Below are 12954 nucleotides of genomic sequence, written 5' to 3'. Positions count from 1 at the left end.
CTGAGGATGAAGGATCAGGCTTTTGTTCTTTGTTGAAACGAAAGGAACGAAAACGATTATTAGCCCTGTTTTTACCTTTAGATTTTTTATCCTGTGGTAAAAAAGTTCCTTTCCCACCAGTAACAGTTGAAATAATGGAATCCAACTGAGAACCGAATAATTTGTTACCCTGGAAAGAAATGGAAAGTAAAGTTGATTTAGAAGCCATATCAGCATTCCAAGTTTTAAGCCATAAAGCTCTTCTAGCTAAAATAGCTAGAGACATAAACCTGACATCAACTCTGATAATATCAAAAATGGCATCACAGATAAAATTATTAGCATGTTGAAGAAGAATAATAATATCATGAGAATCACGATGTGTTACTTGTTGCGCTAAAGTTTCCAACCAAAAAGTTGAAGCTGCAGCAACATCAGCCAAAGATATAGCAGGTCTAAGAAGATTACCTGAACACAGATAAGCTTTTCTTAGAAAGGACTCAATTTTCCTATCTAGAGGATCCTTAAACGAAGTACCATCTGACGTAGGAATAGTAGTACGTTTAGCAAGGGTAGAAATAGCCCCATCAACTTTAGGGATCTTGTCCCAAAATTCTAATCTGTCAGACGGCACAGGATATAATTGCTTAAAACGTTTAGAAGGAGTAAATGAATTACCCAAATTATCCCATTCTTTGGAAATTACTGCAGAAATAGCATCAGGGACAGGAAAAACTTCTGGAATAACTACAGGAGTTTTAAAAACCTTATTTAAACGTTTAGATTTAGTATCAAGAGGACCAGAATCCTCTATTTTTAATTAGGACTTCTTTAAGTAAAGAACGAATAAATTCCATTTTAAATAAATATGAAGATTTATCAGCATCAACCTCTGAGACAGAATCCTCTGAACCAGAGGAATCATCAGAATCAGAATGATGATGTTCAGTTAAAAATTCATCTGTAGGGAGAGAAGTTTTAAAAGATTTTTTACGTTTACTAGAAGGAGAAATAACAGACATAGCCTTCTTTATGGATTCAGAAACAAAATCTCTTATATTATCAGGAACATTCTGCACCTTAGATGTTGAAGGAACTGCAACAGGCAATGGTACTTTACTAAAGGAAATATTATCTGCTTTAACAAGTTTGTCATGACAATCAATACAAACAACAGCTGGAGGAATAGCTACCAAAAGTTTACAGCAGATACACTTAGCTTTGGTAGATTCAGCACTTGACAGCGATTTTCCTGTAGTATCTTCTGACTCAGATGCAACGTGAGACATCTTGCAATATGTAAGAGAAAAAACAACATATATATAAAGCAAAATTGATCAAATTCCTTAAATGACAGTTTCAGGAATGGGAAAAAATGCCAAAGAACAAGCTTCTAGCAACCAGAAGCAATAAAAAATGAGACTTAAATAATGTGGAGACAAAAGTGACGCCCATATTTTTTCGCGCCAAATAAGACGCCCACATTATTTGGCGCCTAAATGCTTTTTGGCGCCAAAAATGACGCCACATCCGGAACGCCGACATTTTTGGCGCAAAATAACGTCAAAAAATGACGCAACTTCCGGCGACACGTATGACGCCGGAAACGGAAATAGAATTTTTGCGCCAAAAAAGTCAGCGCCAAAAATGACGCAATAAAATGAAGCATTTTCAGCCCCCGCGAGCCTAACAGCCCACAGGGAAAAAGTCAAATTTTAAGGTAAGAAAAAATGTTAAATTAAAATGCATTATCCCAAATATGAAACTGACTGTCTGAAAATAAGGAAAGTTGAACATTCTGAGTCAAGGCAAATAAATGTTTGAATACATATATTTAGAACTTTATAAACAAAGTGCCCAACCATAGCTAGGAGTGTCACAGAAAATAAGACTTACTTACCCCAGGACACTCATCTACATATAGTAGATAGCCAAACCAGTACTGAAACGAGAATCAGTAGAGGTAATGGTATATATAAGAGTATATCGTCGATCTGAAAAGGGAGGTAAGAGATGAATCTCTACGACCGATAACAGAGAACCTATGAAATAGACCCCGTAGAAGGAGATCACTGCATTCAAATAGGCAATACTCTCCTCACATCCCTCTGACATTCACTGCACGCTGAGAGGAAAACCGGGCTCCAACTTGCTGCGGAGCGCATATCAACGTAGAATCTAGCACAAACTTACTTCACCACCTCCATCGGAGGCAAAGTTTGTAAAACTGAATTGTGGGTGTGGTGAGGGGTGTATTTATAGGCATTTTGAGGTTTGGGAAACTTTGCCCCTCCTGGTAGGAATGTATATCCCATACGTCACTAGCTCATGGACTCTTGCTAATTACATGAAAGAAATCTTCTATTACAATCTCAACAATCAGCTCTATTGTGAGTATATCATTGCTTTTTTAACTGTATACGTGACATCGGAGCTCAGGATTGGGCATCATAGGCCTAAAGTGGCGGCTTATACCAGGCAGCGTTACCCCCTCAGCACGCCGAGGTACTTGACCATAACTGGTTACAACATACCTACAACGCTTAACACCATCAGAGCTAATATTAAACTACATTAAAGAAATAGCAAACTACAGTGTAATGCCAGATGGCACAAATGGAAACAGAAACCATGTGGCAATGTCACGATACTCGCTATAGGAAGCTTGAGGCCCTCATGCAAAGACTACTAGACAAAGCACCATTGGAACAGCAGCTACAAAGCCTGTACCAGATACAATCTTCAATAGCACCTAATGATGAATCTTTGGACCTCCACATGAGATGAGCACTTGCAAACAGTGCAACATAAGAAGCAGTAAATGGGCCTACAGGATCATGCACGCTCCACAACTCCTGATGACCAAATAAGCTATTTTTTATTCCCTTTGCGCAATCGAGTTTTGATCAACTCAGCTCAAAAGGACCCACACAAAGCAACCCTGCGGTTTTGCCTATTGCTCTACTTACGTAACCACTTGAAGGAAAAAAGGGCAGACTGATACTCTAATCCTGCAACATATGCACTTACTCCCAGGAAACCTATCAACGGTATTACAACACCCCAGTACAGAGGAGACATCGAACTATCTGGCCCTTATTGATGGTGACACAACAGAAACTTGTAATCAGTATGATCTTCTCCCTTCCTTTTTGGTTCCGGTTAAACTAAAGAGTACACTGCATTTCCACCACACTTGGAACATTACAAATTGAGGCGCACAAGCAAACTTCTGAATTGGGACATGGTCTAGCTAGTACACTAACATCGCAGACAAAGAATCTTCCCCTGGATACCAGAATAAATGCCCCCCTTAGACCTAATGAAGAGACAGTCAATACATTTTCTGCTCCCATATCCACAGAATGTAAATATAGCAAGCTAGCGGAGCTAATAACGAACACACTGCTTACCCTTCTACCTTTCATCAGACTTTCTATAAATAGGAACAAATCTAACTATAATGCAAAGGTAATTGGTTCTGACGCTTGATGCAAAGGAAAAACACGCTAATATGGGGCAATATGTCATATCCAGTATCCTTGGCACATATAGTGTACTATATTATTGTTAGTTATATTATGTTGTAAAGGGTTTAGATTATTATGTTTATATGAGATATTCTGACAAAGCCAGTATTTCATTTTGGTACATATAGTGTACATTATTCATGCTATGTTGCAAAGGGTTTAGATTATTATGTTTATATGAGAGATTCTGACAAAGCCAGTATTCTTTTTGGTACATATAGTGTACATTATTCATGCTAGCTACACCATGCTATGTTGCAAAGGGTTAAGATTATTATGTTAGTGGCAGGAGTTATGTTATTGTTTGAGTTAACCTTCTAATTGTTATGTAACTTAGGCTATAACAGTTTCGCTGAACACCTAATATCTAATAGTTGAAACGTCAAGATACCTGAATATTTTAAAACAAAATAGAAAATTTTTGATATGAGGCCTTGCGTATTTTCTGGTGTGCTACCATATATTTCTTATTGCTATAGCAGGAATTTTTTCCATATACACCTACTTCAGTGGGGTAAAATTTTTTACACAGTCATCATAAGTCCTCATTAGGCAGGACCTAAAAGAATTACCATGGGATTGGAATTCACGCTGCAACTTGCGACCAAAGCTGTAGGTGAGAACTGCACATTACTAAAGGTCATAGTTCACATCCCACACTCGTTGGTAATTGAGGATTTGTATTCCTACCGATACCGGACTTAAAGATGATTACTTGACACATGCTATAACACCAATCCTCTACTATGGGCCCCCTGACAACTTACTAGTTAACCACCAGATAGCTTCACGTGCATAATACAAGGTACATAAGTGCTCTACAACAATAACCCTAGATGATAAATGAAGCCTACCTCTATAATTATTAGAGGGCCATGATACCCAAATGTTGAAACACTTGAAGTGATGCAGCAACGCTGTAAAAAACTGACTAGAAAATATCACCTGAACATCTCTATGTCAAAAAGAAAGATATTTTACCTCAAAAGTTTCTCAGTAGCCACATCCCATTGTAAAGGACTTCTAAGCAGCAAATCAGTATGTCTGTCCCGGGACAGGCATTGGAGCGTGCTTGGTGAGCACTCTTCTTATTTCCCTATTCAGTTTAAGGAAGTTATTGTCCTCAATAAAAAAATAAAAAATTCTCACAATACACCTTTTAAATATCATCCAGGTGGTGCCAAACCATTACCTCAATAGTTAAATCTTTCATATACTTTTATTCCTTATCATTTATCTAGGCGCCTTCTTGTGTCTACAATACAAAACAACCTCAATAAAATACAGACCAGTTTACCTCCTTATAGAAGTTCTTTTAAAGACCCTTTGGATAGAAAATGAGTCTTTTCATAGAAGGGCCTTTTTACAAGCAGGGTATTTGCTTAGGTCAGCTATTTCTATTGCTGATGTGGCTGCTGCTTCATCGTACTGGTTATTTAGTCTTTCAGAACAGTGTTCTAATGACTCTGCTAGTGAAGATATTTTGGGTTTACTCAAAAGTGCCAATTCTTTTATTTGTGATGCTGTGTTTGCTATTATCATTTTCGTTACTTTTGTCAGAATAGGGAACAAAAGGTTGACTTCTCTGCTCAGAAGCAAGACACCTCTGGTCCAGTCTGGAGGCCTATTGATAACTGGAGCAAGTCAAAACAGGCTAAGAAATCTATTCCTATTAGCAAATCTGCATGAAGGTGCAGCCCCTGATCCAGAGGTTCTGGTTGGGGGCAGGTTATGCCTTTTTCAGGAAGCCTGGTTTCAGTCAGTTCCAGATCCATGGATTCTGAATATAGTTTCCCAGGGTTATCGGAAAGGTTTCAGAACAAGGCTTACCAAAGGAAGTTTTTTTTTTTTTTTCGGTACAATCTTCCAAGAAATCCCTTAAAGTCTCTAGCTTTTTTCCAAGTCAGTTTCAGATTTGGAAACTATGGGGGTGATTGTTCCAGTTCCTTTACAGGTACAGGGGATATGATTTTATTCAAATCTCTTCATTGGTCCAAAGAAGGATGGTATTTTCAGATCAGTCCTGGATCTGAAAGCTCTGAAGAAGTTTGTAAGAATTCCTTCTTTCAAAATGGAAACTATTCAGACTATGCTGCCTTTATTCAGCAAGGTCAGTTTATGTCCACAATAGATTTAAAGGATGCTTATCTTCATGTTCTAATACACATAAAACATTACCAGTTTCTGAGGTTTGCCTTTCTAGACCATCATTTTAAGTTTGTTTCTCTACCATTCGGTCTGGCTACAGCTCAAAGAATATTCACAAAAGTTCTGTGTGCCCTATTGTCTGTGATCAAATTTCAGGATATTGCACTGTTTCCCTACCTTGACGATATCTTGGTTCAACCTCCATCTTTACCTTTAGCAGAAACTCATACTAACAGAGTGTTGTTGTTTCTTCCACAACATGGTTGCAGGATCAATTTTCCAAATAATTATTTTGTTCCTCACACAAAGGTAACTTTTTGCGGTTTTCAAATAGATTCAGTCTCCGTGAGTCTTTCTCTAATTGGTGTCAATTTTTCTGAACCTACAGTCTGTTGTTTTTTGTATGGAAGGTCTGGGTCTCATGATTTCAGCTTCAGATGCAATTCCATTTGCTCATTTTCACATGAGGCCTTTTCAGCTTTGTATGCTTCATCGGGCAGGGATCATACTCGGCTATCACAGAAGATTTTTTGGATCCCAGTACAAGTCAGTCTCTGACTTGGAAGCTGGATCATCAGTTCATTATTCAGGGGGCTTCTTTTGCTCATACTACCTGGACTTTGAACACTACAGATGCAAGTCTCCAGGTTGGGGAGTTGTTTGGGGGTCTCTGAGAGCACAGGGAGTTTGGGATCCTCGGGAGGTGAGGTTGACAATAAATGTTCAAGAATGCTGTGCTATTTCAGGGCTCTTCAGGCTTGGCCTCTGTTACAAAGGGAGTCTCATCCTCGTTTTCAAACTATGTCACAGCAGCAACACCATGAGGGAAGTGTATCAAATTCTCTCAAGGGCAGAAATCAATTCCTGTCTAGTCTCTGTGATTCATATTCCAGGAGTGAACAACTGGGAAGTAGACTTTCTCAGTTGGAATCTCTACATCCAAGGAAATTGTCTTTTCTCCAGGATGTGTTTAATCAGATTGTGAGACTTTGGGGTCTCCAAATGATATAGATCTGATGGCTTCTTGTTTAAACAACAAACTTCCTAGGTACTTAGCGAGGTCCAGGGATCCTCAGACAGAGATTGTGGATGACCTAGTAGCTTCTTGGTCATTTCAGCTTGCTTATCTGTTCCCCCCTCTGATAATTCTTCACAGAGTGATCTCCAAGATAAGCCTAGATAAATCCTCAGTAATCCTGATTCCCCCCATCTTGGCCTCTCAGGATTTGGCATGTATATCTAGTTCAGATTTTAAACTGCCATCCTTGGCCTCTTCCTCTGCTGTCAGCCCTTCTGTCTCCTAGGTCCATTTTTTTCATCCAGAGCTCAGGTATCTGAACTTGATCGCATAGAAATTGAAAGGTTATTTCTTAGACATAGAGGTTTCTCTGATTCAGTGATTGAAACCTTAATTCAGGCTCATAAGCCTGTAACTAGGAAGAATTATCACAAGGTCTGGAAGGCCTTTATTTCTTGGTTTATAAATCATGTTTTTTTACTGGGATTCTTTTAGAATTCCTAGAATTTTGCAGTTCTTACAAGAAGGTCTGGATATGGGCCTATCTGCCAGTTCTCTGAAGTTCTGCTTTTTCAGTTTTATTTCATACAAAAATGGCTACTCTTCCTGATATTCACGGTTTTGTTAAGGCCCTGGCCCTTATTAAGCCTGTGATTAAGTCAATTTCTCCTCCATAGAATCTCAACCTGGTGTTAAGGGTTTTGCAGGCCCCTCCTTTTAAAACCATGCATAAGGAGGATATTAAACTGCTCTCTTGGTAGGTTTTATTCATTTTGGCAATCTCTTCTGATAGAAATGTTTCAGAGTTATCTGCTCTTTCCTGTGATCCTCCTTATCTTGTTTTTTATTAGGATAAGGCAGTTCTACTGACTACTTTTGACTTTTTGCCTAAGGTTGTTTCTAAATAAAACATTAGTAAGGAAATTGCTGTCCCTTCTTTGTGTCCTGATCCTAAGTATGCTTCAGAAAGATATTTGCATAATTTGGATGTTGTTAGAGCATCGGAATATTATATTGATACTACTAAGGACTTTAGAAAGACTTTTTTTTGTTTATTCGCTTTTGTGGTACTAGAAAAGGACAGAAAGTTTCTTCTGTTTATTTGGCCTCTTGGTTGAAACTCTTGATTCACAAGGCTTTCTTGGAGGCAGGTCAGCCTCCACCACTACGGATTACTGCTCTTTCTACTAGGTCTGTCGCCATTTCTTGGGCTTTCAAGAATGAGGCTTTAGTTGAGTAAATTTTGAAAAGTAGCTACTTTGCATACTTTTTACTAAATTCTACCATTTTGATGTTTTTGCTTCTTCTGGGGCAGCCTTTGGTAAGGTAGCTCCTTCAGGCAGTTGTCTCAACTTGATTTTCTCTTGCCTGACTGATTTATTTTTAACACCCTTTTTTGGGTTTAGTATTTTCTTTAGCACATCCTTTTACCATGCTCCTTTTATGGCTCTTATTTTTTTTTCTTACCTCCTTCTGCTTGGCTATACAATAAACTGAGGTACATATGAGATGGGCGGGGTTTTATAGAGCTCTTGGGGTTTGGGAATCTTGGCTTCCTCCTAGTGGTAAGGAAGAGCAATTTCCAGGAGTAATGGATAGTGGACTCTCACCACCATGAAAGAAATTAATTTATCAGGTAAGCATAAATTATGTTTTTTGTACTGCTGCATCAATGTTTATTTTGAGAATTGAATTCAAGTTGTTGGCAGACACCTTCTGTAAGAGTACTGGATTACCTTTTGAACTTAAAACTTGAAAGGTAATACATTTGGCAATTATGTTAGACTTTTGTTTGTTTTCTTGTAGTCCTGATCCCAGAATGCTTTGTGTTTTGCAATAATCTTACATAAGATTATACTAAACTCTGTAGTTTGTACTGCATGTATTTAGCACAAACATCTCAACATGCTCCTGCAGATTATGCTGCTACACTTTCTACCATTATCTATTCTGACATTTTGAATGTGCTAATATCACTGTTGCATTTGAACCATAAGTCAGTTTTCCATGTACCATTTAAGACTGTATACTGTAAGATATGTTAAAGACATACTTTTACATTTGGAAAATCAGGCATCTATCTAGTCAAATTAGATCAAATTAATCAGGAACATTAGGCTTATTCTATACTATCACATACAATTTATATAAAATAAATGTTCTTACTAAATATTTGCATTTACTCTGTGCATATTGTATTAACTTTATTCATATTGTAATTAATAAGATCTTTATTTTTAAATCTTCCTGAATAGTCTGTCATTATTTATCTATCCAAAAAAAATAATTTATCCAACTAATTCTGGAGCATTTAGAGATGCCATGGAAAAGAAAATGTAACACAGTCTATAGAATACCTTTTTGCAATATGTCGATTATATTTTTGGTAATTATTAAATTAGCTTTTCTCTAATGTGTCTCCAATGATCCATTTTACCTCCTGGAGTGCATTAAATTGTTAACAAACAGTTAATTTAGCTTTACGTTCTACTGTCACATGATTTTTACAGCAGAAGTCCTCTACTGAGCTTGAGCAATAAACTGACTACACCTATTTTATGGTGTCTCCTAATAAACATTTCAAAGGAAAAACTATTCTTTTTCCTTCCTCTAGAGCCCCCACCCACTTTGTGGGCTGTGACAGTAGTAATTTGTCCTGTACAAATTAAAGTGCCATAAAACATTTATAGAAGGGTCAACTGAGGTAAAACAGTGTGTAGAAAATAAAGTGTAAAAAAGGTATAAGTATTTCAATTAAATTTCCAAAAATCTGCAAAATTACTTACACTTTAGTGTTGCCAAGTGTAGCCTGCTCCACCCTCCTTAGTGTTGAGGGGTTTGAGGAGGGACAGCAGGTACTACTATTGTTTGTTGCCAAGAGGCTTGCACATTTCCATGAGGATTATCCCCCATGCTTTGTAAAAGCTTCTGCATTATACTGTGCACTGCTTTAGTCAGGTATAATGTGCATGTGCATGGTAGGGGGCAGAGTCAAGAGTGCATTCTGCCAAACTATGGCCTGGATAGCACCTTCTATATATGGAAATGCCCAGGGGGAAGCTTGCTGCAAACAAAACTATGCCTGAATTAAAGGGGTTAAAACAGAAACGGTTTTGCAGATAGGCTTTGGCTGCATTATATATTTAAGGTTTCTTTGTTTTAACTTGCTTATTACTTTATAATTATACTTATATTTAATTTGATACATATATACCCTTATCTCAGCCACATTCCTAGCATTAAGCCATGGAGGCTGAGATCCAAAAGGGACATCCTCTGTGCTGAAACTGTTTGCTACAATTTGAAGTGTTCAATGTTTGAACCACCTAGTATTGCTAACGGATATGGTTGTTATAATACATATATTTAGCCTTGTTAAGATATCATTAATTTAACACCTAGGTTCCGTTTATATACTCAGCTGAAATCGATATTTACTTATGCTAAAATAAGGGATGGGATACTATACGTAAAGCTTAAAGCATAAAATATATTACGCATCTACAAGCTATATACATATGTTGATCCCCTTTAATCAGGCATTTAAAGTATTTGATTATTTCGGCTACAAGCATAGCTGCATCTCTGTGCTTTTATCTTATATTGATACTACTGCGCTTTTTTTCTTCATAGTAGTATAACAATTTAAATGTATCAGCTGTAGTAGGGACTCTTTAAAGACATATATTTTCCTCAGCGATCATATTATATTTGCTACTAGAAAGCATGACACCCACAAGTATCTATTTATTTCATAACAAGTAATGATGTGTCTCTAAATCTTGTAGGGGTATTTTTTGCTGTTTGTTCACGCTGTTTTCCTTTTAATAATTAGCAATGTTAAAAGTTAAATTTTAAAGATATTTCAGCCTTTTGCAACTTAGTTTATATTCAATTCTGTTTGTGCCAAGTGGCATACTTTTTTACTTAAATCTTTAGGTTACTATGTTGATGGGAATTACTCTTCCCTGCCACTGAGAGGAAGCAGAGATTCCCAAACCCAAGAAATCTATAAAACCCCTCCTACTTCACTGGCACCTCAGTCTTGTCTTTGCCTCCGCTGGAGGAGGTTGAAAAAAGATGTGCATTTGATTCTTCAGTGTTCAGAGTACAGTGTATCTGGATTATTGATAGTGGCATATATTTCACCTATTGGGATTTAGTCACAAGCCTTTCCGCAGATGTCGCATGGACTTGTCCTTTGCCTCCTTCTGTTGGTTTGTCGATATACTCCTATTCCAGATTCTCTGCTGTTATGTTTCAGCACTGGTTTTCAGCTTTCAACTGGTTTCTTACAGTAGCAAAGTGCGTATAGGTAAGTACTTTGTTTTTAATTTTATATTTGCCACTCTAAGTCTGTTTAGGTTGTTGTATATATTTACTATATATGTATATGACCTTAGTACAGTTATATATATTCTTAGGTAATCCTGCTTTATTTAGTGTTTTTAATTATGCTTCATGTTTTTGCTCACGTACATTTTGTATGTTTAACGGCTTTCTGCACACATGCACGTTGACGCATGTTGGCTTTTGGGATTGCGTACATTTTGGCACATTTTTTTCTTTATATGAAGACAAATTGACACGTGCACAGGTATCCTGTGTACTAACACATCTCTGAAACTTTATCATTTTTAAATAAGTACGTTTTTTAAAGTTCTTTTCAGAGGGGGGTAAGTGTTTTCCTTTCTTTAAAGCTTTTTTAATGTGAATATTACTGTTTAGCTCTGTTTGTTTTTTTCTACACTTTATTTTACTGTTTCTTGCATTTATGGAGCCTTCTGATTCTGTCACTAAATCAGCCTTAGAAGCTGGGTCATTTGAAGACTTTCCTACCAGTGCTAAGTGTTTATATGCAATAAATGTGTTAATATTCTAATGCATTCTGGCCTATGTAACGCTGCTCTTGCTTCTAAGGGTGTAACTGCTCTTCTGTTTGTTTCTTACAGGATAATCCTGATGATTCCTGGAATCAAGGATTTTATACAGTCTACTGTGTCTGAAATGTTCATGGCCATGCATCGTTCAAGTAAGCGTAAAAGGTCAGGTAAGAATTTACCTTCTACTAGTTTTAAGTCTGTTGAGGTTAATGTTTCTAGTCATGAAGCTGCTGTATCCTCAGAAAATGAGGTAGACCCCTGAACATGAATCTGTGCAATTCTCAATCCTTTAAATTTAGCATATTTGTTATCCTTTTAATCTGTGTTTACTTTAGAGATAAAGGTCATGAAGTAGATGGGGATGAGCAGGTTAACGGTTTAAATCCTGTTTTTATACCTATGGTAAAATCCATTGATGTATTTCCTATACCTTATCTGATGTGGTCTCTGAGATTATTTCCAGAGAGTGGACTAAACCAGGTATTTATGTTAATCCTTCTGCAAGGTTAAAGAAAATGTATTTTTCCAGCTTTCAAATGTTAAAATTTTGGAAACTATTCCCAAAGTGGATGGGACTATTTCTACTCTGGCTTTACATACCCCAATTCATTTGGAAGTTAGAATACTTCTTCCATAGGATTTTTTTTTTTTATGTAAGCAGGTTATCTTTTTAGATCAGCAGTATCTATTTCTGATATGGCTGTTGCTTCTTACTTTTGTTTCAATAATCTTTTTTTTTTTAGTTAAATAATTTTTATTGAAAATGTTTACAATAATAACAAAGAAAGAGAAAAAAAAATAAAGATAATAATAGATATTCTGATTAAAAAAAACCAGAAATTAATGTCTCTCTACCAGTACCTTGATACATAGATTATAAAGTCGTACCAAAAAAATGAAGAAAACACTTTTTTTTTTTTTTTATATTTTTTTTTTTTCTGAGAATTATACATTGTACTGTTTGCAAAATCACATTCACATTATAATTTTCCTATGGTATCCTGATAGTCAAAAGGGAAGTGAAAGTTATGCTAAACAGTAGTCATTGTGCAAGAAACAAACAGGCCAGAAATATCTTTACCAGTTAATCCAGGAAGGTCTATGTGTTTTCACTCCAATAAAATTCTACATTAAAGGAATAGTAAAGTCCAAATTAAATTTTCATGAATCAGATAGGGCATGTCATTTTAAACAACTTCCTAATTTACGTTTATCATCAAATTTGCTTTGTTCTCTTGATGTTCTTAGTTGAAAACTAAACCTAGGTAGGCTCATATGCTAATTTCTAAGCCCATGAAGGCCGCCTCTTAGTTGAATGCATTTGGCATTTTTTCACAGCTAGAGGGCATTAGTTCATGTGTTTCATATAGATAACATTGTGCTCACGCACGTGAAG

Source organism: Bombina bombina, chromosome 4 (assembly GCF_027579735.1).
Source record: "Bombina bombina isolate aBomBom1 chromosome 4, aBomBom1.pri, whole genome shotgun sequence".
NCBI classification, from domain to species: Eukaryota; Metazoa; Chordata; class Amphibia; order Anura; family Bombinatoridae; genus Bombina; species Bombina bombina.
Note: the sequence above shows the minus strand (reverse complement) of the source record.